The sequence below is a fragment of the Paramisgurnus dabryanus genome, chromosome 13 (assembly GCF_030506205.2).
Source record: "Paramisgurnus dabryanus chromosome 13, PD_genome_1.1, whole genome shotgun sequence".
Classification (NCBI taxonomy): Eukaryota; Metazoa; Chordata; class Actinopteri; order Cypriniformes; family Cobitidae; genus Paramisgurnus; species Paramisgurnus dabryanus.
This window is the reverse complement of record NC_133349.1, coordinates 30,122,516-30,148,374: the sequence shown is the minus strand read 5'-3', so window position 1 is coordinate 30,148,374 and position 25,859 is coordinate 30,122,516.

Genomic DNA, 25,859 nt, shown 5'->3' with positions numbered 1-25,859 from the left:
AATAAAAAAATTGCATTGCTAGAATACTCTAAAGCAATATTTAATAAATCAAAGACAAAAACAATCAAGGTCTGGCAAGAAATGATTGATAGAATACACTTACACCATACTTGTCCAGAATAAGTAAGAGCGAGTAGTGGGCTCTTTTGATGATATGTTAATGTATGTCTCCTATTCATTCCCCAATTTTCTCCCCTTTCTTAACAACCACTGGTGTATTTTGTTGTATTTGTTTCACAGGTTATGCAATAAAAAAATAAAATAAAAAAATAACCAGATCATTCTTGAATTGGACGTCACTAACGTGTTTTGGAGTGGACATTACTACAATGACTCCTCAAAACAATCAATGTTGTAGGTGAAAGACTGAACTAACAAGATGCATTTATATTCAAATGAAACTGATTGAGATCCATGCAAAATCTTAATCTTTTCGTTTAGCCCGTGTTTGTGAGTCACTAGATTAGAGCTCATGATGCTTTTCTGACCCGCTCTTTTGTTACCCTGGAATTTATATTATCAGCGGAGCACATAACTTTCTCAAAGAAGCAGAGCCTGGTTCTCAAAGAAGCACCTGAAGATGTGGATTGGTACTCACACTATTCATAGCACAGACATCCTACATGCTGTCATTATTACTTATCTGCTGACTACTTGCCATATCTTTTTTGATTTTTAAGCATGGTAGACGTAATCAGATAATACTGCATAGTCTTTACTGTTAACATGTGTATTAATTCTTATAAAAGTTACAAAAGATATTTAATCAAGACAGGGAAGTTATGACTATCTTTGTCTGTCAGCATCAGGTTCATATGCTAAAAATGTTGGGTTGTTTTTAACCCATGCCTGTGTCAGTATTGGACAGAACACTCGGTTAGCAGTGATTTTTTTAAACTTCAGCAAAAACATGTCCACTAAGAAAAGTGCTAATTCTGTTGGAAATTAATAACATTTTCATGAAGAAAAAGAATCAATGTTATAATCAGGGGGTCCTTTGCACATATGTAAGGTTCTTTTATAGGTTATTTTATTTTTTATTAATTTAATGATTATATGCTGGCCCATTTACCAAATCAGCTGTCCTTGGTTAAAAGATAATAATTTCAACTTGATAAAAAAAGCCAAAAGTAATAATTGAATTGAATAATATATTTAATTATTTAATAATAATATATTTGTATTAAAAACTACAAACAGTGAGTTTTGAACAATATTTACTATTATTTTGTGATTGCTCAAAATGTGTCCCACATATGCGTCGCCACCGTCAGATATTTATAAAAAGCAATAAAATCAGACAACTACAGGGTCAACTGTATTCCTGAGGACCCCATTTTCAAACCTTCAGCTCTACTGCATACTTCAAGATCACTCAAGCTCCTGTATGTTTGCTATTTTCTCTTAAACTTGTTCATATTTTGGGCACTGCTACTGTGACAACCATAACATGTTAACACCGTCAACTTTGTAAAAAAAATTAGATTAGATTATGAAATAAATGTTTTATTTTTAAGAAGAGATCTGAAGTAGCTAGCAACAGAGGGGAAACAAGATGGCTAATGTGAACAACTCATTTTTTTTATTATCTATATTATGTTTTTGTCACCACCGTCAGATGTCACCACCGTCAGGTTTTCTGTCTTTTCTGTCAGGTTTTAAGTATTTTAGGAAGTTTTGATTTGATATTTGTTCATCACAGTGCTCAGGATTGTTATTTTTTGGACCAAATATTTACATAAAGTTTAAACAAGAAGCCATTGACTTGAGTGGTATACATTTTGGAATTGTATGTTGTAATGAGGCCAATGTCACCACCGTCAGCTGGAGTTTTAAATGAATATGCTTACAATCAGGGTTCTAAATTAACACCCGCCAAATGCGGGTTACATTTCATTTTGGCGGGTGTTAATAAAAACTTACTAGCCAGTTTGGCCGGTGATGCATGAGGCATTGCATGCATGCAGAGGCGTCATGCCCATTCAAACTGAGGGGGCACCTGCCCCCTTGGTTTTTTTGAGCCAATGGATTTTGCATCCAACCTCAAAATCAAATAAGCGTCCATTAATCTGTTATTTGACTTTTAATCTGTTAAGATGCACAATATTATACATTCTGTGCTGCATCCTTGTCACTTTTCGGAGATTTTCGCCGTTTTGATCGTGTTTTGATCATGTTACATTACTTTTATTCTGGCGGCAGCTGGCGCTGCAGTCAGAGCGCAGTCGCAGACGTCATCAGTGTCTGGGCGCGCTCACGAGCTCTCTGCTGTTGCTGGCTTGCTGCTGCATTTGGCTATCTGAGGAATTAAAACGTGTTAGAAACGCTTACAACATTTCCAAACCCCAGTACGGTAATCTGCAGTTAACCTTCTCTGTGTAGAAAATGTATGGTTTTAAATGTGACCGTCTCAACGTTATATTAGCAGAGATTCATCTTCTTGGCACAACGCCAAAGTTCGCCAAAGTTCACGCGGGCGCGGAATCTCACATGCTCACATGAGGTAAAATTTAATGCAAAAATCCGTTCCTCTAATAATTTTATCTAAAAATATTTTTTTAAATCATTAATGAACATTAAAATCAATCACGTGGCTATAGCTTATGTCATTTTCGTTGTTTATATACTTTATGGATTTAAAATTACATTAATTTTATATGATAATGTAGTTGTTGTGCAAAATGCATTAATGACACAATTAAACAAGCCATTAAGACTTAAATAAAACATGCCGTTTCAGATGTGAATATGATGCAAATGTGTCATTATTCCGATTGAATAGTATTTGATATGAAAGTTAGTCATCACTTTTATTTTGGAGGTTTTTGCATGAAAGCAGGGGTTTTCAGATTGTTAGAAATGTAAGTGCCATGGAAAAGACTGAAAGCTCTATAATATTTCGTTTGATGTCTGTGTATGCACAAATTTCTGTGAGCTGTTGACACTGTGCCCCCTTAAAAAAAATTGGTGCATGACGCCCCTGCATGCATGATACATAAAGCTCTGTTCTCTGTCATTTATCCCTCTGGCAGTACTTCCTACATTTCCCATGAACACTGTGCCGTAATACTATGTGATGATGTTTCATACGAACAACTGGCTGCGCGCAGTTTGCAGCGAAACCAGTGCGAGAAACCATGGAAACGAACTGAGCGTGTCCACCAGAAAACTAAAGGAAGAAGGAGAACGAACGGGCAGAGCAGGGAGGATAGACTAAAGACAGGTGTTGCCAGACCCCTTTACTGGGGCACGTGCCCCAGTGTAAATCTTTTGTGCCCAGGTATAAATCTCAAATTAAAATTTTAGCAGTTAACTAATGTATTCCTTTACAAAGATAATAGCGGCAAAAACAGATCTATATGCAATATAGTTACCCAATTTACGCTTGTAAAAGCGACGAAGCAGTCGCACTGACGCGTGCACGCATGTATCCAGTAGTCTAGAGTTTTTTCTTTAAAATGATGTGAAAATCATCCTGCCTACTCATTCACATAAAACAATATATTGATTTAGAAATTGTAAGACACTTTTTGTTTAGAGGGGCCGTATGCGAGAAGGATTGATTGACAGCTAGCAAACAAAGGCTCGCATAATGAGCTGCATAATGAGGCAGTAATGTGAGAGGGAACTACAGTAAAGAATGTGAAGACAAATGTATACATGTTTGTTTGAGGTTTATTAGGAACTTCATGTGGCTCATGTTACCATATAACTTTATGTCCAAAAAGTGTGAATATGTTTTTCAACTTCATAGTTTTGTACTGGTGAGAGGGATGCAGACCTATAAGAGAGTTATAAACAGCTGTTAGCATAAATTGTCCACAGAAATACCCTTACATACATAACTGATGGGTAAATGATAGCACTACATTCAGATAAACTATCATGTACATAAACTAAATTCAGAACATCTCAGATAAACATCTGCAGTGATTAGTTTTATAAAAAGCTGTTTTCAGATGACTTTTTTCAGATGCCCATCCCCTTATCGTCTAGCTTTTGTTTTAAACGCGTTTCTGTAAGCGAGTATGAACTTTAAAAACACATCGCATATGGCGTCCATGTGTGCGAGCTCGCGTCTCCGTGGAAACAACGCGGTGCTCATAATAAAACGATGTCGTGTGTAAAGCGCAATGTATGGAATGCGTTGCATGTAAACAATATCATATTACAGATCCCGCAGTGCAGCATTACTCAAAGTTGCCATGAAGGAAACGAAAGTGAATAACTGTGTCTAACACTGTACAACATGTAACAGATATCCGCCATTACGGGAGGTCATGCATACTCGTTTATAAATAAGCATGTAAACATGGAATCATATTACAGCACACACTTAAAAGATACAGCAGTGCAGCATTACTCAAAGTTGCCATGAAGGATACGAAAGTGAATAACTGTGTCTAACACTGTACAGCATGTAACAAAGAAATTCGCCATTACGTGATCACGCGTCCTCGTTTGTAAACAATGCGAAAGTTTTTCAATCCGAAGCATGCAGTCTGCTGAGGTCGCTTATGTAGGCTGAACTGCACAAGCCATAAGCATATTACAACATGATAGCAAATATAAATGAAGACAAATGACTAACAGTTTCTTCAGGAATAGTATATATTAGTTATATATTCAACATGATCTCACAAAGTTCCGTGGGATAGTCACGGAATTTTGTGCTCATTTTTCCGTGGCATTCTCACGGATCTCCGCATTTTTCCGTGGCCCTGCTACGGACTGTCTTTTTCCGTGGCATTCTCACGGATTGGTTACTCAACTGCTTTTTCCTATTTTCAAACCATTTTCGCTTCGGTTTAGGGTTAGATTTGGTGGTTGCATTAGTATGTCACTTTAACTATTGGTTTATATAATTTTTTCTGAATTATTCTTTTATATTTTCTAAACTTTAAACAATTGTAGCCTGGCGTTGGGGTTAGAGTTGGGTTTGGGTAGGGATGTCATTTCATGTAAATCTAACCCTAAACCGAAGCGAAAATGGTAAGAAAATAGGACAAAACAGTTGAGTAACCAATCCGTGAGAATGCCACGGAAAAAGACAGTCCGTAGCAGGGCCACGGAAAAATGCGGAGATCCGTGAGAATGCCACGGAAAAATGAGCACAAAATTCCGTGACTATGCCACGGAAATTCGTGAGATCAGGTTGATATATTATATAGAATAAGTAGCTTGTTTAAAAGTAGACATTTTAGGCTTTCTTTGGATATGTGTATCATGTTTGTGTTGTAGAAAAAACAGAGAAGGAAAGAGCAGCTGAGGAAAATAAAACGAGTGATGAGAGTACGAGGAAGTTAGAAATGGACAGGGCCAAAGCTGAAGAGGCAAGGAAGAAGGCCATGGAGAGGGTTAGCCAGATCAACAGAAGGCTTGATGAAGAGGGAGAGGACTGGACAAACAACAAACGTAGGAGAAGGAGTGGGAACGACACCATTGAGTTTTGAGGGAGAGAAGCCAGGCTGAGAGGGTTCTAAGAGAAAAGGAATTGGAATTGAAAAAAATACAGGTTGAAGAGCAAGCAAAATCAGCACAACAAACACAAAAGCAGATAAGTGACATGGGCCAACTAATGCAACAACAGCAAATGCAGGCAATGCAGACTATGCTACTTCAGCAACAGGGCAAGGGCAAGCATTACTTGGCCTCATTGAAAATTTGTCGAATAGGCCTAAATGATTGTTATTCTTTTGCAATTTAAAACCAATAATTTATTTCATTCATAAAACATTTCAGTGTATAAATCCTTCTATTAATAATAAAATATAAAATCTGTTAACATAAAATAGCATATTTCAATAACATGTTGTTAGTAGCATATAGTTTATGTATATTGTGTGTTTGTGTAAACTAATTACATACTGTATGTATACTTTATTTTTGTTAATAATAAAATAAAATAGGTTATTATAAAATGTCTCATTCTTTTTAAATAAAATTCTGTTTTTATATTGTGTGTTTGTATACTATGTTATATTTATTTATTTTTATTTTTTATGTATTTATTCATATATAGGCCGACATAGCACAGTGTAGTTGTTCATGTATGTCCTACCTCATGAAAAATATAGTCACGAATGTGTGGAGGATCCAAGTTAAAAAACTGTGATGTCTGATTACCATACAGACTCGAGGGTGACACGGGAGTGGATTTTCAAACCTCTCCCGTCCCACTCCCACAAAAAAATCCTGTCCCATCCCAATCCCACGAAAAAACATCCAATCCCGTCCCGATCCCAGAAGAATGACTCCTATTCCCTCCCACTCCCATGTTGTTGTTTTTTACCAGAATCTGTCAGTTACAGTAAAAAAATGCAGTACAGATAAAAGCATAGCACAGTTTATGTTACTTTATTGAACTGAAAGCCAGTTTAAACAATGCTCATTAAACACATTACATTTCCTGTAAATCGTCCATGCTATTGATGAGACTTAAAAGGACTGTATTTTAATATATTGCTGGGCCTATTATTATGTGGTAATCACTCCCGGGTGTTGGCCAGAACACAAGAACCTGACGAATAATTAGATTATGGGTGTTTAATTTACAGTTGCATTAGGCATGGTCATACAACCTTCCATTAATATGCACTTAAGTATCTGTGTTTGTGTGGTTCTGCAACAACAAATACAAATAAACAAGAAAAAAACCTTAGGAAAGAACATTAATATACATTTGTTTAAATAACCAGCATTAACAGCTGTAATGCAGTTCAAAATATGCAAAAGTATACAAGATATCGCGAAATGGCGTCATAAGTTCTAAAACGTAACTAGCACATGTATCAGATAACACATACAGTAAATAACAGTATCTATTTGTTAGATTTGTTAAATAACTGTGTAAGTATTAGAGCTATACAATCTCCAATATAAGGAAATAATACTGAATAAATATGTAAGAGAACTAACACAAATATAAACTGGGTACCATGACTATTATTGAGAAGATTTGCGCTATCTAACAGCTTCATTTACATATGAATGATAACTGACAATATAACATAATCAGTGTTGGGGAAGTTACTTTTAAAAAGTAGTGTTTGCTCGTTACTCGTTACTTTTTTAAAAAGTAATCCGTTACTTTACTTAGTTGCCCCCTTTAAAAAGTAACTTTTTACGTTACTCGTTACTTTTACGTTACTTTTATTTGGCTTGATTTTGGGCAGAACCAAATATCTGTTCCCAAATGTGTATGCCTACATAAAATTATACCAAGGAGGACATAACGGGTATTTCTTTTGTGCTCTTTATTATATATAAAAAAAAAACAGTATCAATAAGCTCCTTAGGAACAACATGGTAACCTCAAAACGGGTCATATGTCTTAAAATAAAACAGGTATTTCTTCTGTGCTCTTTATTATAAAAAAACAGTATCAATAAGCTCCTTAGGAACAACATGGTAACCTCAAAACGGGTCATATGTCTCAAAATAAAACGTGCATGCCTCATCTAAATCCAACAGAAAAAATAATAACTTAAAAATGGCTTGATGTCGATGAAATAAAATAGCATAATACAGCTTAGAGGCAAATACATTCTAGCCAAAATAAAATCAAGCACAACTTAAAGCATGACTAGCCTCAGAATTAAAAAGGCTATGTTAACAGAATATGCGGCCCAACTTCATAATATGGGTGGATAGAAAAGAGGAGCTTGAGTTGTCTGCAGGCAACCTATTCCACATCAGCACAAAATAGGTGATTTTACCTCATCAGGAGCAGTCTTTCAAAACGTTTATCTGAAAGTCTGTTTCTTCTGGGGGTAAGCACAAGACCTCCCAGGCTGAACAGCCTTTCCACCGGTGCACTGGATGGTGTGGCAGTGTTGTATTTCATGAACACAGCTTTTACTCGGGGGAAACGGTTGAGAACATCTAACTCAGAGCCTGATCTCATGTACTCAAGTACCTCTGAGTCTGCACTAAAGGCCATTGCGTCTTCCTCCTCCTCCTCCTCATTAAAAGAGAAAAAGTCCTTTTCATTGGCGCTGCTGTGTGCGGCAACTTCTCTATTTTTATTCTCAGCCGGCTCTGTATTATGGGGTAGAGTGCGACACTCCGCGATGAGCAGCGCACGCGCCGCTTCTCTCCGCTCCGCACCCCCAATCCACCGAACTTTAAATTTCGGCAACGTCAAGGCAGCCAATAAAGCTTCCCTGCTCTCCAACACCGGTGCGAACCGCGTCTTTATAGCCTAGAACAAAATTATAAAGATAAGCTTAGTTTTCAGACATACGACTTACTCTATCAAGGTAGAAAAAAAGAGTAGGAGAAAAAAAGAGAGATTTTAAACAAAATATTTTTTTTTCTCAAAAGTGTACATTTCAAGCTTTCTATATATTTCTTGAGTCTGTGAGAGGAAAGTAGCTTATCGGAGACTCCATTCACACCGGTGCCTTCATGTGATGATTATATTGCATGCAATATTTAGCTTCTTTCTTATTTATTTAATTCAGTCAATTGGTTGATAAAACATTGATTAAAATTAAGATACAATTAATAAAAAACGAAATTCACTTTAAAAAAAGGCTTTCTACAAAAACAAACTAAATAAAGTGGTCAAAATCATGTCTACCCACTCCATTTGTCTCCCGATATAGTGCGCAAAATGATCTTACTCATGCTTTACACTTTTCATATAATTAACATAGATGAAATATATTTTTTATTTTATTTTATTTAAACATAAATATGAAACTAAATCGTTTTCTTTTATTTATTTCTTATTTATTAAATTCAGGCAATTGGTTGAAAAAACATTGATTAAAATTAAGATAAAATTAGACCAAAACGAAATTCACTTTAAAGAAAGGCTTTATACAAAAACCAACTCAATAAAGTGGTCAAAATTATGTCTGCCCACTCCATTTGTCTCCCAATACATTGCGCAAATTTATGATCTTAGCCTATATGCTTTACACTTTATTCAAATAAAATAGCCTATAAATATTTCATCTATTTAAACATATATATGAAACTAAATCGTTTTTTATGACTATGAGGATACAACACGTAGGCCTATAGCTAACTTTCAAATAGGCTATTAAAAATTGGCTTACCTGTACAATTACACCCGGTAGGTCTGCTGTCATCTTTGACAGTCCATTTTGGAGTGCGAGCGTCCGTGACATCAGGGTCTCCAGGGTTGGTAGAAGACTACCATAGTAGCAGTTATCTTCGCCCTGCAAGATATCCAGTGCTACTGTCATCGGTTTCAAAACACTGCAGTATTCCTTTAGGAATAGATGTTCGCGCTCTGTCGGGCCTCTGATGTCCAGTCTAGTACAAAGCGTATTCAAATCTTGGGCCGGGATGTCACTGATAAGGGACAAGGCATCGTGGAAGGAATTCCACCTTGTGGATGTAGGCACGATCATTTTTTTCCCACAGATTTCATCGACAATCTCAGAGGCTACGGTAGAACGGCTTGCCTTTGTCCAAAGAGCAGCACACTTCGCCGTTGCACTCCTGTACACAGATTTTGAGTCGGTGTTTGATGACAGCCATTTATCGATGTCATTGCACGAGATTAAATTGAGCGTATGCGAAGCACATCTAAAATGAGGAGGAAGAGAAAACTGTCCTTCTGTAGTCCCAAGCAACTCTTCCACATCTGTGAAAACCACACCTTGCTCGACTTGCTCTTCATCCTCATCATCGTCAGGCTCACTGGGTGCATACATTTTAAAAGCTTTAACAAAATTTGACCCGTTGTCTGTAACGGTGCCGGTGATCCTATGTGAAAGGCCAAACGCTGAGTGAATCTGTTCCATTTCGGAGCCTATGACATCATATGTATGCCTGCCCTTTATTCTTTTGCATGCGATGGCAGCTTTCTCACGGCTTAAGTTGCGAGGGTTAATCCAGTGCACAGTGATTCCCAGAAAGCTTCGGTTATGGCTACTCCATATATCCGCAGTGGTGGAAACATACTGCAAACTCTCGAACGTTTTCTTTAACTCAATCTCCATTTTTAGATAACATTTGTCCAGATAGCCCGTGAAAGTTCTACGATCTGACCATGGGCGCCTTTCTCCGGTTATAGGTATTTTGCTAAGTATCTTTCTGAAAGTGGGAGATTCGACAGTATTGATAGGCAACATTTCATCGACGATGAACGAAGCGACAAGTTTGTCCAACTCTTGTTTAGTAATCTCCTGGTGGTGAAAATTAAGTTTTAGCTGCTTATTTGGGGTTGGACTCGACATTTCGTCATTTCCCCGCCGGGGATCTTGAGTGACAAGCTTCACGTTAGCATGTTTTCCTTTCAAATGCTTGGTGAGGTTAGCAGTTGAGTTAACGGCAGTGGACAAAAGTTTCTCACCAGGACACAGGGTACACCTTACACTAACATTTCTCCCCCTAGTTTCAACGAGTTTAAAGTAGTGAGAATACCTCCATCCTTCAAAAGTTAGCGTCGGCTGCTTCTCGCTTGCCATGATTGTTTTGCAGACTGCCACCAGCCTCTAGCCGTTTCTCAATGTCAAGGAAGGATCCTCGGAAGCCAGAATTTCGAGGATGCTACGTCATCGACGTCCGTCGAAGGACTGTTCCAATGTCGAGGATCCTCGAAATTTCAGCCAAGGACTGAGTCCTTCGTTCGAGAAATATCCCATATACAGGAAAGGATGCATATTTGTATCCTTCGCGCTCTTCACGCGCTGAAATCACCCAAAATTCTATGCGCGCAGCACCGAAAGCACACCTTTCAATCACGCAATGACGTAATGACGTGCACTTGCTAGCCTGTTCCATTTAACGTGTTCTCGAATGCTTAAAAGGAGCCTCGCCTAGCATCTGAAGGAAGTGACTTGTAAGGACTAGTCCTGCCAAGGAAGTATCCTTGACATTGAGAAACGGCTCCTGTCACGTACAGTGTGGAGCTTGTGTGACTATCGCGCATGCGCAAGCGCGCAGATGCCGCGCTGCTGTCAAATCTAACCATTGGAAAAGTAACGTTGCGCCGAATTGATAAATTAACTACGTTTCGTTACCAAATTTTCAGTAGTAGCGCGTTACACTACTTTTTACCCGAAAAAGTAGTTACGTTACTGTAACGCGTTACTTTGTAACGCGTTACACACAACACTGAACATAATAGACGCGATAATCTTTGCTGCTAATTTAAAGACAAATAGAAAAAAACGTACTATTTGACACTGATGCACACAATAACGCACAGAAACTATCCAAACAGCAGGAAATCTCTTCGCAACACAACTCTTGTCACTCACTTATCTCTCCGTTTGATCAGAGCCGCACATAACTGAGCGCTGTTCCCTTTTCTCATAAGCGGTCAGGCTGCATTGGAGAGCGTCATATGCGCCAGGGATGCGCATCCGTGAACATTCATGCAACCTTTCTTACACATGCAAACACACACACACACACACACACACACACACACACACACACACATACAGGCACGCACGCACGCACAATATATAATCAAAGTTTATTTATAGAAACTGCATATTTGTGTATAAAGTTGGGTATCATAGTTTTATTACAATTCCCGGTCCCGCCCACTCCCGCTGACATTTTTTCCTGTCCCGTCCCAATCCCGTGATTAATAGTGATTTTTTTCCCGATCCCCCCGTGACCCGCAGGATTCCCGAAAAAATTTCAGCCTCTAATACAGACAAGTTAGTGCATTTCTTAACAAAGCAGATACAACATACAATTTTCCAACACTACTCAAACCAATTTTTTAATTCTTTTCAAAGTCCATGAACTTGAAGTAGTTTGCTATGTCCCCAAACAACCACTCCACAGAAACTCTGACTTAACTCATTTGTTTGTTGTATTCCATCATTTGAGGAGTAAGATGAACATGTCGAAATGGGGCTTGTAGATGCACACGCAGTGGGTATGCTGGGTCCCCATACACACACATTGGATGGCCATCTACATAGACGACATGATGTTGCAGCAGTGCCAACAGCCCAGATTCTGCCAGCATTCCAGAGTCATGCTTCTTTCCCTCTGTTAAAATATATTTTTATATATTATTTTAATATATAGCCAGCAGCCATATCACCCTGTAGCCCAAGACAGCTTGCCCACTAAAGCTAAGCAGGGCTGAGCCTGGTCAGTACTTGGATGGGAGACCACTTGGGAAAAACCAGGTTGCTGCCGGTAGTGGTGTTAGTGAGACCAGCAGGGGGGGCTCACCCTGTGGTCTGTGTGGGTCCTAACACCCCAGTATAGTGATGGGGACACTATACTGTCAAAAAAGCACCGTCCTTCGGATGAGACGTTAAACTGAGGTCCTGACTCTCTGTGCTCATTAAAAATCCCAGGATGTCCTTCGAAAAGGCCAAACTTGCCCATTGTCCTACTAATCATCCCTCATACTAATTGGCTATATCACTCTGTCTCCTCTCCACTAATAAGCTGGTGTGTGGTGGGCGTTCTGGCGCAATATGGCTGCCGTCGCATCATCCAGGTGGATGCTGCACATTGGTGGTGGTTGAGGAGATTCCCCTTATTCATATGTAAAGCGCTTTGAGTACTGAGAAAGCGCTATATAAATGTAAGGAATTATTATTATTATATTTTTAAATAAATAAAAAATATTTCATAAATTAAAGAGAATGACAATGTTTGCATAGATGGTAAATTATTTAGACATGTATGCGAAAGAAAAAACGAATCGTTGCATTCAGTGGCACTTATAATTTCTCTTATTTTCACCAGAAAAAATTTGGCTAGTGGAAATGCTGATTGGCTGGTAACTTTAGAAAGTTACCAGCCACATTGGCTGGTGGTCAAAAAAGTCTATCCTCCCTGCTCTGCCCGTTCGTTCTCCTTCTTCCTTGTGTTTTCTGGTGGACGCGCTCAGTTCGTTTTCATGGTTTCTCACGCTGGTTTCATTGCAAACTGCGTGCAGCCAATTGGTGTAAGAAACATCATCACGTAGCATTACAGCACAGTGTTCATGGGAAATGTAGGAAGTACTGCCAGAGGGATAAATATCCGAGAGCTTTATGTATCATGCATGCAATGCCTCATGCATCACCAGCCAAACTGGCTAGTAAGTTTTTATTAACACCCGCCAAAATGAATTTTAACCCGCATTTGGCGGGTTGGCGGGTGTTAATTTAGAACCCTGTATGTTACTAAATTCCAGTAACATTGGTACGTGTCACAGGTTGGAGCAGACCACTAATGTCGTGAGTCCCGCCCCTCCCGAATTTCCACCCCGAGGAGGTCCCAAAAACACCCCAATGACCAGACACACGAGAGAGAGTAAGTAAAATTAAAACAAGCTTTATTAACCCTTATGTGTTGTTGGGGCCATTTTTGGCAATTTTTGCCATTTTTTTGTCTTAATTTGGCCACAACTTTCTCTGTGTTTCAGCAAATGGAATGATTTTTGGTGACAAATCTTATATTTACACATATTTTAAGAAAATGCTTTGAAATTTTTCAAAAACTTAACAATATACCGTGGGCAAATTTACTACCCTTACGTGTTGTTAGCGGCCAAAAAAGGCCACTAAATTAAACTGCTGTAAAAAATTTTCGGATGAACTTTTTTTCAAATTTTTTTTGCATAAATCTGTTAATCAACCTCAGTACTGATCAAAACTACCAAATGTTTGCAAAAATTCCATGATTTTAACTCTTTCATTGCCAAGTTTATAAGTAGTGTCACAGATTTGGGGAAAAAAAACACACAAAATGACAGATTTTCAATATAAAACGTGACTGTGGACTGGATTTTCTTTTACCTTTTTTACAGTCTTGGGCATGCCAAAGATTGGTAAAAACATTGGCTTTGATGCATTTTTAGTTTTTGTGCAGCATCAGATTAAATTTTTTTCTCCCTCATTTATTGTTTGTGGCCATTTTTTCCCCATTGACTTTTATACCATGACCATTATAACAACATTTTTTGATTGCTGAGCCATGACACCTTATTACCATGCATTCTTGATTCTTTGTGCCTTTTCCTTTTGCAAAGAGGTAAAATTTGTCATTTTTACTGTTGATCACCATGTGGCACCATTAACCCTTTAGTAGCCTGTGCAAAAAACAGAGCATAAATTCTGGTCTGTACATTGAGTTATATGGACTATAAAACCATTGTGTGTGTACGAGTGTGTGTGTACGAGTGTGTGTGTGTGTACGAGTGTGTGTGTGTGTGTGTGTGTGTGTGTGTAGGGTTAGTGTTAGTATTGAGGAGAGAGCACCTCCCTCGCGCACCAGTTAGTGCTGCACTGGTGAGAGGGATTTAGTCTCCTGTAGCTGTCCCTCTAGACACAAATCCACAGACACCAGCAGGCACCAGCAGCTCAGGAGTGAAGAGGGGAACATGCAAGTGGTGTACAGAACCAAAAAAAGAACAGTCAGCATTTGTATCCGTTGTGGTAGACACACTTGCAGAGGCACCAAGTAATATGCTGCAAGTCCTGCTAAAAAGACTGAACACACACACGTACACATATACACACCAAAAAATTAGTTTGATTGTTTAGTTCTCCATCCATCCTCTACTCTTGCTTCATTGTTCAGTTTATTTGAAGTTGTTTTTGCATTTTGGTTCATAATAAATGTTGTTAATAAATCTGATGAAGAGAAGATTTTTTACAGATTTTTCCACACAGACGCACACACATGCAAGCACGCACGCACGCACGCACGCACGCACGCACGCACGCACACACACACACACACACACACACACACACACACACACACACACTCTCTCTCTCTCTCTCTCTCTCTCTCTCTCTCTCTCTCTCTCTCTAATATGCTGTTATAGTCCATATAACTCAATGTACAATCCAGAATTCAAGCTCTTTTTTTTGCACAGGCTACTAAAGGGTTAATTGTGCCACATGGTGATCAACAGTAAAAATGACAAATTTTACCTCTTTGCAAAAACTAAAACCACAAAGAATCAAAAATGCATGGTAATAAGGTGTCATGGCTCTGCAATCAAAAAATTTTGTTATAATGGAAGTCAATGGGGAAAAAATGGCCACAAACAATAAATGAGGGAGAAAAAAATTTAATCTGATGCTGCACAAAAACAAAAAATGCATCAAAGCCAATGTTTTTACCAATTTTTGGCATGCCCAAGACTGTGAAAAGGGTGAAAAAAAATTCAGTCCACAATCACTTTTTATATTGAAAATCAGTGATTTTGTGTTTTTTTTTTTCTCAAATCAGTGGCATCACTTATGAGCTTGGCAATTAAAGAGTTAAAATCATGAAATTTTTGGAAACATTTGGTAGTTTTGATCAGTTCTGAGGTTGATTAACAGATTTATGCAAAAAAATTTGAAAAAAATATTAATCTGATACATTTTTACAGCCGTTTAATTTAGTGGCCTTTTTTGGCCGCTAACAACACGAAAGGGTAGTGAATTGGAACAAGGCACAAGGGTTAAATCATTTAAAAGGCAATTAGGAAAGGGGAAGGGAATGTCTAAAACTATAGCTCTCTGAGCCAGGAGAGCGTCCTCTACGGAGTCGCCTCGGACTCTCACAGGGACTGATAGGTAGGTCAATCGATTGCCCTCTTCTACTTCGTCCGCACGGGACTTGAAAGTGAATATTCCTGTTCTTGTCCCTTGTATCTCCCAGGCTAGCTGCAACAGAGCCTCTCAACTTCCTTTCCTGGGCGTAGAGAATGAACACAGGTAAGTACTCAGGTATGTATGTGGACAAGTACCTAGATCGGTGACCTTGGCGGGTAGGTAGCACACTGGCTCCCAGCTGGAGCATCTAGAGGGTCCACAGGTGCATCCCGGGGCAGGCTGGAGGGGCCTAGAAGGTACACAGGTAAGTATTTGGGTATGTATGTGAATATGGTATGCTGGGGCTCTTAGCTTGGGACGTCCAGGTGGATATACAGCGGAAGTACACTGGGCTCTTAACTTTGGGCATACAGGTGAGTATGCAGAGACAGTACACTGGGCTCTTAGCTTTGGACGTACAGGTGAGTATGCAGAGAAAGTACACTGGACTCTTGGCTTTGGGCGTAAAGGTAAGTATGCAGGGTAAGTACACTGGGCTCTTAGCTTTGGGCGTACAAACACACTGGAACACAATATTAGCAGCGGGGACACTCACAAGACAGCAAACTGCACATACTCACTGTTTTGTTGACACTCAATGTTTGCCTCTCTTTCCCAAAGGTCTGCTGTATACAGGACGGCTAGAACATACTCCTTCGTTCCTTCAGATCCGTCTCCCAAGGACTTCTCAAACGTACACAATCTCTCAAGGTATGCAGTGTGGGTCAACACGAATGCCACAACAGGAAATGTTTTAAATACTCAACTCTATCTTCCTTAGGCCCAATCATCCGTGTTCACGCTGCCAAGTCTGCAATATCCTCAAGACTACGTCTCTCTAAGCCCACTGTTCGCTCCGTCTCGCCTCCAGCATTGACCGGAATAAACAACAACTCCTTCCTGTTCCACAGATGCTTTATTTATATTCCTCCTCTCCATTGAACTGCCAATCGCCACGTTCGTTTGCACACCTGTCTTCAATAAGGACTAGATCTGGTTGCCCGGAGTTACCGGAAGTAGCGGGGTGTTTCACGGACACTCGTCTGGGCGGAACGATTCTTCGCCATTTTGGGTTCCACCCTCTAAAGTCACTCTGTGACATACGCAAAAAATGCCGTTTAGAGCAGTGTCTGATGCGCTTTTTTAATTTTAACCGTGTATGCGCACATGCGTACCAGTTGTGTACCCCTGTATATCATCATTGTTTCACTCTTCCTCATCTTTTTTGTGATTACCCCTCATTAGTTTTCCTGAATATTCCCCTTTTGAGTTCTGTCCTATACCAGACCATTGTTGGTCTGATTCCAGCCAGCTCTTTTGCTCTTAGCATTTTGTTTTTTAGATTTTGTTTGCTCTTTTTCTTGCTTATCCTCCTTCCCAAAGCTTTCTGCCGTGGCATCTATCGCATCCTTTTACCAGCCCCTCTTCTCTCACCCAAAAGCCGAACTGCTACCTCCCAGTAGTGATGTCCAGTTCGTGAACGAATCGTTCTTTTGAACTGGTTCTTTTCAGTGAACGACTTGAATCAGTACACCTAATCGGACTGAATCGTTTAAAAAGTTTGTGTCTCGAGACCGCAATGATCCACAAGTTACTCACTTTCAGATGTGCTCGACAGTCATTCCGATTCTAATTAAGAGAGAGTAATCCGTATCTTAACTCGTAGAAGCTCTCCCCAACAGTATCACTGACTGAACCAAGACATTGTGAATTTTGTTGATACTGAGCATGCGCAACAAACATACTGGTATTCCAGAGTCACCGATAAAATGAATACCTGAATCAAGAACGGTTTCTATCGGACGCGTCCGACTTGATGAGCCGTTAATACTGCGCATGTGTTACTGAAAAGCACGATACAGCGACTCTCGAGTCAGGAACAGGTTGCTGCATTTATGGAGTCACCAGTTCACTGATTTGAGAACAGTTTCTATCGGACGCGTCCGAAGAACTAAAGAACTGTGGATACTGAGCAGCATGCGTGAGCCAAACAGTACGGACATCAGTGAGTTGCTGTGCTAATACTGTAGCCTACATGAACTAAGATGATTTAATTTTACCATAAAACTTACAGGAAATATGCATGGTACAGCTAATTATATTAAACACAGTTTTGACTAAAATGTATTTGTTAGGTTTGTGTGTGTTCAGTTTATACTTTAAGTTCTTATGAGCTTGATCATGATTTCTGTTAAAAGTTTTTGAATGTGCTTTAGTTGGACAACTAAATAATAATAAAATCAACCTTACACGACTTTACTTGAATTTTTTATGTATTTTACCCTCCTGGATGATAGAATTAGATGCGAATGACGTCATTATGTAAAGTACGTTAAAGAACTGGTGAATCGGATTTTTGAACCAGTTCTTTGAAACGAACTGTCCGAAAGAACTGATTCACAAAAAAGAGTCGGACTTCCCATCACTACCTCCCAGGTCAGAATTTCAGAGATAGTGGTTCCTTGTGGAAACTTTCCAGCCCAGCATGCCTGCCACTCTCATGTGAATCTGTTATTATTGTGTAGCAGACTGTAAACATTCCCTTTAAAAATCTTTTCCTCAACTGCAGCTCTCAAATGTCCTTTATCATTATATAAAAACTTGTGCACTTAAAAGTCAGCTATAACACGTACGAGAATGGGGGCTTTTGGCTTCAATAACATCAAGCAGCATGTCTTAATCGGGTAAATGACAGCAGATGACAAAAAACTTAGTTTGTGGGGAAACTATGCCTGATGAATGCCATTACTAATGCACTTTAAATAAGAATCCATTGTGGTTTTATTGTGTATAAATGTTGTTGTTTTCTAATAAGATAAAATTTACGCAAGATAGCTGTTACCATGTCATCAGGAACCCACAAAGATCCACCCAATGCTGTTTAACCACATTGAGACCCCTGTTCTTACCACACTTCCTGTTTCCAGCTTCCTTTCTCAAAAATGCACAGAAAATGCTTAATGCTCAAGTGGGAACAATCCTCATCCATCCAAAGCGTATTTAACTATTAACTGACCATTTAAGTCTTGCAAATAGGCCTTAAAATTAAGAAACAAATACACAGATAGTTTCCTTCATTTTTTTACCACATAGAATGAATCAATATTTGTAATTCAAAATTGAGTTCTCCCTCTGCATTTGTTTTTATGGCCTTCTAAATTCCACAAACATTCAGTAATGTTTGATTATTAACCTAACCTTTTGTATTATTATTATTATTATGTAAATATGCAAACACAGAAAGTGCCTCTAGTTACATATGATAAATAAGAAGAGAAAAAGTTAAACAAGCAAACATATATATTTACTTTCCATGCAAATCCGTTCTGATAACGTCTGTGTATTTGTGAATATGTGTATGTGTGTGAAAAATTATTTCGTAAATAAAGAGTTATTTAGAGTAATGCATACAGGTTTAGCAATGCATAATTCAATTAGTAGTGGCATAAATAACACTAAAAGTGATAATGAAGTCAAATCATTAGGTTTAGAAGGGAGTTGAGGATGAGGGATATTATAAAAAGTGGTTGTAGTAATAGCAGAACTATATATATATATATATATATATATATATATATATAAAACCACCCCACAGGATAGTTTGTGCCCCAGGCCACCACTCGCATACCAAGCCTAGCCTATTTACCTTTTGGATGCTTAAGCGCACATGGTGTCAATAGGAAAACAACTAGAGTGTGGTGCATTAAAAAAAGTGGGACATGCAGTGGAGAACCAAACCAGGGGCCTCATTTATAAAGCGTGCGTATGCACAAAACTGGGCTGACAACATGCTTATGCAACTTTCCACTCAAAGGTTGTGATCTATAAAAAGAACTTGACGGGAGAATTGCCTCTAAGTAAACTCTGAGCCATGTTTACACACATTCTGCAGACAAAGAGAATTGGCGACACAGATGGTGATTTCTTGAATTTAAAGGTGCCAATGAATGCAAATAATATGTTAAATGTTCCTCTGATATCTAAACTGAAGGTGGCTTTATTAAGTGCAAAAATTATGTACATGTCAGTCGAACAATTATTAGTATTGATGCCACACACATATTACATTTCACAGCATAGCATACGTTAGATCCACTGCATGGAATACAGGATAGCCATCAAATACCCTACCAATAGATAACTGCAGAACACAGAAAATAACGAAATATTGTATAATTATCATCAAAAGTGTGTAAAACAGCCATTAAAGGCAGGGTATCTGATATGATCCAGAAACATTTTTAGTTATGCTGGTCGAAAGTCCATCACATCATGATAGCAATCACTGTGTTAAAGTGTTTAAAAGTATTTGTATAAATATATGTCATCTGTGAAAGGCATATGAATCAGAGGCGGAGCAAGGGGGTGGCTTCTTGGGCTCAAGCCCCGAATGTTTTGTCAAAAGCCCCGAATCTTTTCAGATCTGTAAAATTAATTCATCCAGTACGCTAGGTGGTGGCATTCAGCTTTAAACGCTCCAGTTCCCAACTCCAGGCAAAGAATAAGAGATTGACTTTGAATTGGCAAATTAATATGCTGAATCTCCTCACAGTAAACGCATTTTCAAAGTGTTTATTATTACAGTGCCTTCGTTATTACTGTAAAAGTTATGTGTTTATAGTTATGTGATGTAAATAGTGTTAAATAGCGTCAACTGATATATTATATCCATGGCGGCTACTGTTAAAGCTCTGATCTAGTCTGCCTGCTCAGCTGCTCCACACTGTAATGGTAACGTTGCATTTAAAGTACATTTAATCACAGTGAATTAAAACTTTGAAAAAAAACCTTGCTCATTGCACATATCTGCTTTTTTAAAGATGTCAGAAGTAAGAAGGTGAGAAAGGATATAGGCTAGTTAAAGTTACTTAGGCAGCTTATGTTTTGTCCATATTCGTTTCACTGAAAGTCGCAATGATTTCACCTCAGAAAAACATTAATAGACAGTTATAAAATGTGAATCCTCAATCTCTTACTTTAAAATATCCTTATGTGTGATTATTGTCAGTGCAAATAGGAAGAGAGAGAGAGAGAGAGAGAGAGAGAGAGAGAGAGAGAGAGAGAGAGAGAGAGACGCTTCCATAAACAGGTGGGCCGGTCAGTTTTTTTTTGCCACGAGGGCCAGTGTTGTCATGCCACCGGGATGAAGGTTGCTGTCCCTAGGCTGCCAGCACTCACAGCAGACCCATTCGCGACCCATTTGGCCTCTAAAAGGAAAAGGATTTACAAATCATATTTTTTTATAGTCATAGATGTAATTGATGTAACAATGGATCCTCTATGAATAGTCATTAACAAAAATCTATGTGATGCAAAACTCATCAGTTTATTTGAAAAAAAGTTAGTTCAAAAGTATGTTCCATGATGTTTTCTTTTTTGTAACACAAGACCTACCTTAGCCTACATTATTTGGCAATAGACATGATCTAAGTACTAAAAAAAAATAAGATATAGATTTTTTCCATTTGTTTCCAATGCTTAGGCTACTTGATAAATCTTACTTGTGTATTGTATATCAGGGGTTTCCAAACTTTATCAACCCAACAGGTAATCTCACCATTTTTTAGAAATATAAATATACGGGCAAACACAAACACATTTGTTTTCTTTAATTCCTATTAAGTCGTGAACTAAAGTGGGCCGGTCTTAAGGAATGAAACTCCAGTGCTGAAAATGAGTCCCACTCCGGCCCTGTATGTTAAAGTTTCAAAATGATAATACAGGGAACACTTAGTTTAAAATATCAGCAAGGGATCTTTTTGAAGCCCTAGATTTGGGCTACGCCCCCAATGTTTACAATGTCTGGCTCCAGCCCTGCATAGAATTAAACTCGGACTGACGGGACAAAATATGGCCTGCCACAGCACTGTGGCCGTATGGTTTTGTGTATACAGTATGTTTATGCCATTTGTCAAAATGACAGCTAATCATCTAATAAATATAATTTTTTTAACTCTTATGCCTTTGCAACATACGGTAGGTTTATTAATCGTTTTTAATTTACAGCAGGTACTTTTAACACAGTCGTTTTATTGAACCATTACCTTTAATATTTGTCCAAAACAAACTTAAACTAACATAGATTCTGTAAGCTTTTAGAGTCAACATCAAAAACTTTAATTCAATTCAATTAAAGTATCTTTAATTAAAAGACTACCACTTCTCAAACAGATCTTTACTACATCAGAAGCTATCGCTGGACACCGAAGTCTTTTTTTAAACTTGGGACGAACGCCAACACTGTGAGTACTGCAAAACAGAGTGTTAAGAGGATTCCCAAGAGAAGAACTCCTAAAGAAGATGCCACAGGTCGCCATAACTTTAGGTCAGCAAGCAAAAGCTTGAAACGCAAGCGAGAAGTGCCTGTTGGTACCAACAAGAACAACACACCGATACTGATACACTAGTCATCTCAATGCACTCCTGAGGTGGCAACACTAACCTCCTTCATGCGTCATGAGATACCCAAGGTGACAAAGCATCATTTAAGTGCAAACCATGAATGCACACCGCTGACAATACTCTTTTGAGTGTCCAGCAACGAAAAAGGCTCGAAGACATGATCTGCAAAGACAACACCTGAGCGTCGGAGTGAAACCTTTAGCCAGCTGCAGTCCAGTGGTGTCAAAACAGAGTGTTGAGAGGATTCCTAAGAAAAGAAGTCCAAAAGAAGATGCGACAGGTCACCATAATTTTACGGCAGAAGGCAAAGGCTTGAAACGCAAGCGAGAAGTGCCTGTTGGTACAAACCAGAACACCACACCGATACACAAGTCATCTTGCTGCACTCCTGAGGTGGCAACACTTACCTCCTTTATGGGACATGAGATACCCAAGGTGAAAAAGCATCATTTAAGTGCAAAAGATAAAAGGACACCGCTGAAAAAAATTACTTTTTTGAGGTTCTGGCAACGAAAAAGGACAGAAGACATGATCCACAAAGCCAACACCTGAACGTCAGAGTGAAACTTTTTGCCAGCTGCATTCCAGTGGTCTCAACGCCTTTGCCCTGTTTGCAACAGAAAGAGTTGAAGATGAAAGCTCAGAAAGAACGACCAAAAGCTGCTCGTCTTACCAAAAAGGGTCTGAACTGCAAGATCTTTGTCGACAGGACAGACTTTAGTCTTTACCGTTAGTTCAAACATCTGGATGGTATTTACTACCCTATATATATGGAAGAGGAATGTTTGCAATTACTTCCTTTAATTGTAAATAAATGTATATACTATAAAAAATAAACTTTAATTAAAACACACTGTCAGCCTGTGAATCAGAAGCGCGAGAATTTTCTAGCAAAGTTGAAAATGCCTTGGGGCGTTTCAGATTGAGGCATTTTAGGCAGGTCTGGAGCAGCGATCTCTTCAGAATTGAGACAGAGCTTTGTAATGCAGATCTTGCACATGCACAAACATCTAAATACTATTCTGACTTTTTCTATGTTTAAGTGCTAAAAATTGGTTTGTTCCGAACAGAAACAATATTTTAACCCTAAAATTGATCTTCCTCAACCGGTTAATAAAGTTCCATGTCAGCTGTGGGACATAAAAATAAGTAGGCTGATCATTAGGACATTAAACTTAAATTATTATTCTACATAATTTTCCTTAAGTCTCTATCTTGTCATCAAACATTAAAAAAGTCTACATTGTGTAAGCGGCATAACTGTAATTCTGACATGCCTACATTTATTAAGTGCACTTAAACACGCGCACACACTCAGACGGAGGACAAATTACAAACGGTGCTTCAGGAAGAAAATGCAGCACAAACAGTCGCTCCACATAAAGTAAAAATTACGTTGTATTCACTGCTTTATTCACCAAATGTATTTTAATGGACTACAGTATGAGACACAGTAGTGCAACTCTCTCTCAAGTTTATACATCTAGAGCTCTGATCTTTGAAGGGCATAGGGATCGTTTGAGTTGGACCGGACACATTCAACCGCATGTGAATTTGTTCACTTTAAGCGCCTTTTTGTGGTTAAATTGTTTAAAATCAAGTAAGTGTTAACATTTGCAAGCCTTTGAAACACATGCAAATGATCAACTTTCACCCTATTTAAATTTGCGTATTAATCCGCGAATCGCATGCGAGTTGAACAGTGCGCGGATCAACTGCGATACGTTACACCACTAATAAAAAAAAAAGAGATACTAGCCTACAATATTTACCTCTTATGATTGAGACTTGGGCTTGAGTAGGCTACTTGCTGGTGGAAAGCTTCTCATTTCTCTGATGAATCAACGACGACCAGAAGTGAACTTCACCGAATCATATTGCACAGAAATCTTGTCAAAGAATGAAAAAAATAATGGTATTAACCGGTTACCATTATTTTAAATAAACAATTTGGTCTCCAGTGCTTTAATCAGCATAGCAAATGTGAAAAAGGTCAACACAGTAACTTGGTTTTGGTAAACCATTCTCTGCAAGCATGTGAAAAAATTCATTGAAGTTTGGCTCCCCCTGTGATGTCAGAAGGGGATAATACCTCCTTCCCTTAATCTGCACTATCCAACCATAGCACTGCCATTTAGTGCAGAGATCAGCTCATTTGCATCCAAATCTCATTGGCACCTTCAAAGTGCCAATTTTAACATTTTATAATAAATTATCTATATGGTATTTTGAGCTTAAACTTCACATACATACTCGGGGGACACCAAAGATTTATTTTACATCTTGTTACAAGTCTTGTGAAATGTCCCCTTTAACAGAATAACATTACAGATTATTTAACAGAATAAATCAACCATACACGACATGTAACATGTTTTAGGGTATTTTACCCTCCTGGATGATAATATTAGATGTGAATGACGTCATTACATAAGTACGTTAAAGAACTGGTTAATCGTTTTTTTAACCAGTTCTTTAAAAACGAACTGTCCGAAAGAACCGGTTCACACAAAAGACTTCCCATCATTAGTAGTAATTGTAAATTAATTGTTATGGATTTAATGATGAATTTGTTACTCACAAACATTACACTGCTGTAACACACTTACATAAAATATAAGAAATCTACAAGAATAATTAGTAAACATTATTAATCGACCAGTTGACCATCCTGACTCATCTCTACCAGGCCCTGCCTCAGACAACTGTGTAAACATTTGTTAAACATAAAGGACATTTACAAAAGATTGTGATTCCAATCTCTTTGCTATTAAAACCCTCTACACTCTAAAATTGGCTGTTTTTTTACCCATAATGGGTAAATATTGGACAGAACACATGCTGGGTTAAAAATTACCCCATGCTGGATAAAAAGTGACCCAATGTTGGGTTGTTGTTATGCAACCATGGGGTATAAAAACCCAGCAGTTGGGTTAAAACAACCCAGCATTGGGTCCATTTTAACCCAGCAGTGTGTTCTGTCCAATATTTACCCATTATGGGTCAAAATTATGTCTGTTGTTTTGTTATCATTAAAGATCATTCTTATTTATAGTACATCTCTCTGTAGTCACATACCGTGACAGACATTTTGCAACATTTACAATTAAAAACATAGTGAAGTGTTTTTGTTTTAAAGATTTCTAGAAAAGAGGACATGAAAGACTTAACAAATCTTTCCCTTCCTCTTTTGTCATTTTGCAATAGCACTACAAGATTTCACAACAATGGAAGGTGATTTTACAGTTGTTTGTAGACGTTTTTTAAAAAGGTTATTTGTGAAAATGTAAATTGTCATTGAAAACTACAAGATCCCCAAACAATGAATTGTGAGGGGGAAAAGAAGTGCAGACTCAGTTAGTCAAGAAAAGTTTACAGCGTGTACTTATTTCATCACATTATACTTCTTTTAGATCAAAATGTTCTGCTTTATAAAGAAGGAACTAACCATATATAAACTCTATAATACGTATATCAATTCTGTGAAAACACATCAGCGACTGTGTTTACAGCCTCCTGGAAGCAAACAGACAAAGAAAGAACGGATGAGAAAATTAGGAAAATACGAAGAACTCCATAAATAAAAATGAGCAATTGGCAACCAGGTTTACCGGCATATTAAAGCATGCTGCTGAAGCAACACAAGAAACCACTGCAAATATATTCACTGCTCTCTCATATTGGGCTGAACAGAACCACAGGCAAGTAATACCTGTGAGGAGAGAAAACGCTGGACAGGAGTCACATGGATGTCAATGTCTTTATTTGAGCCACTGATAACTAAGCAATACAAAATACCACTGAGGTGAACTACATTGGAGTGAGCCAATTGTTTGTTGACGAAGGCTAAATTAGCAGCTAAATTAGTTTACATACAGTCAGACCCTATTTTAACAACACCGTCTCAACACTTGTTCA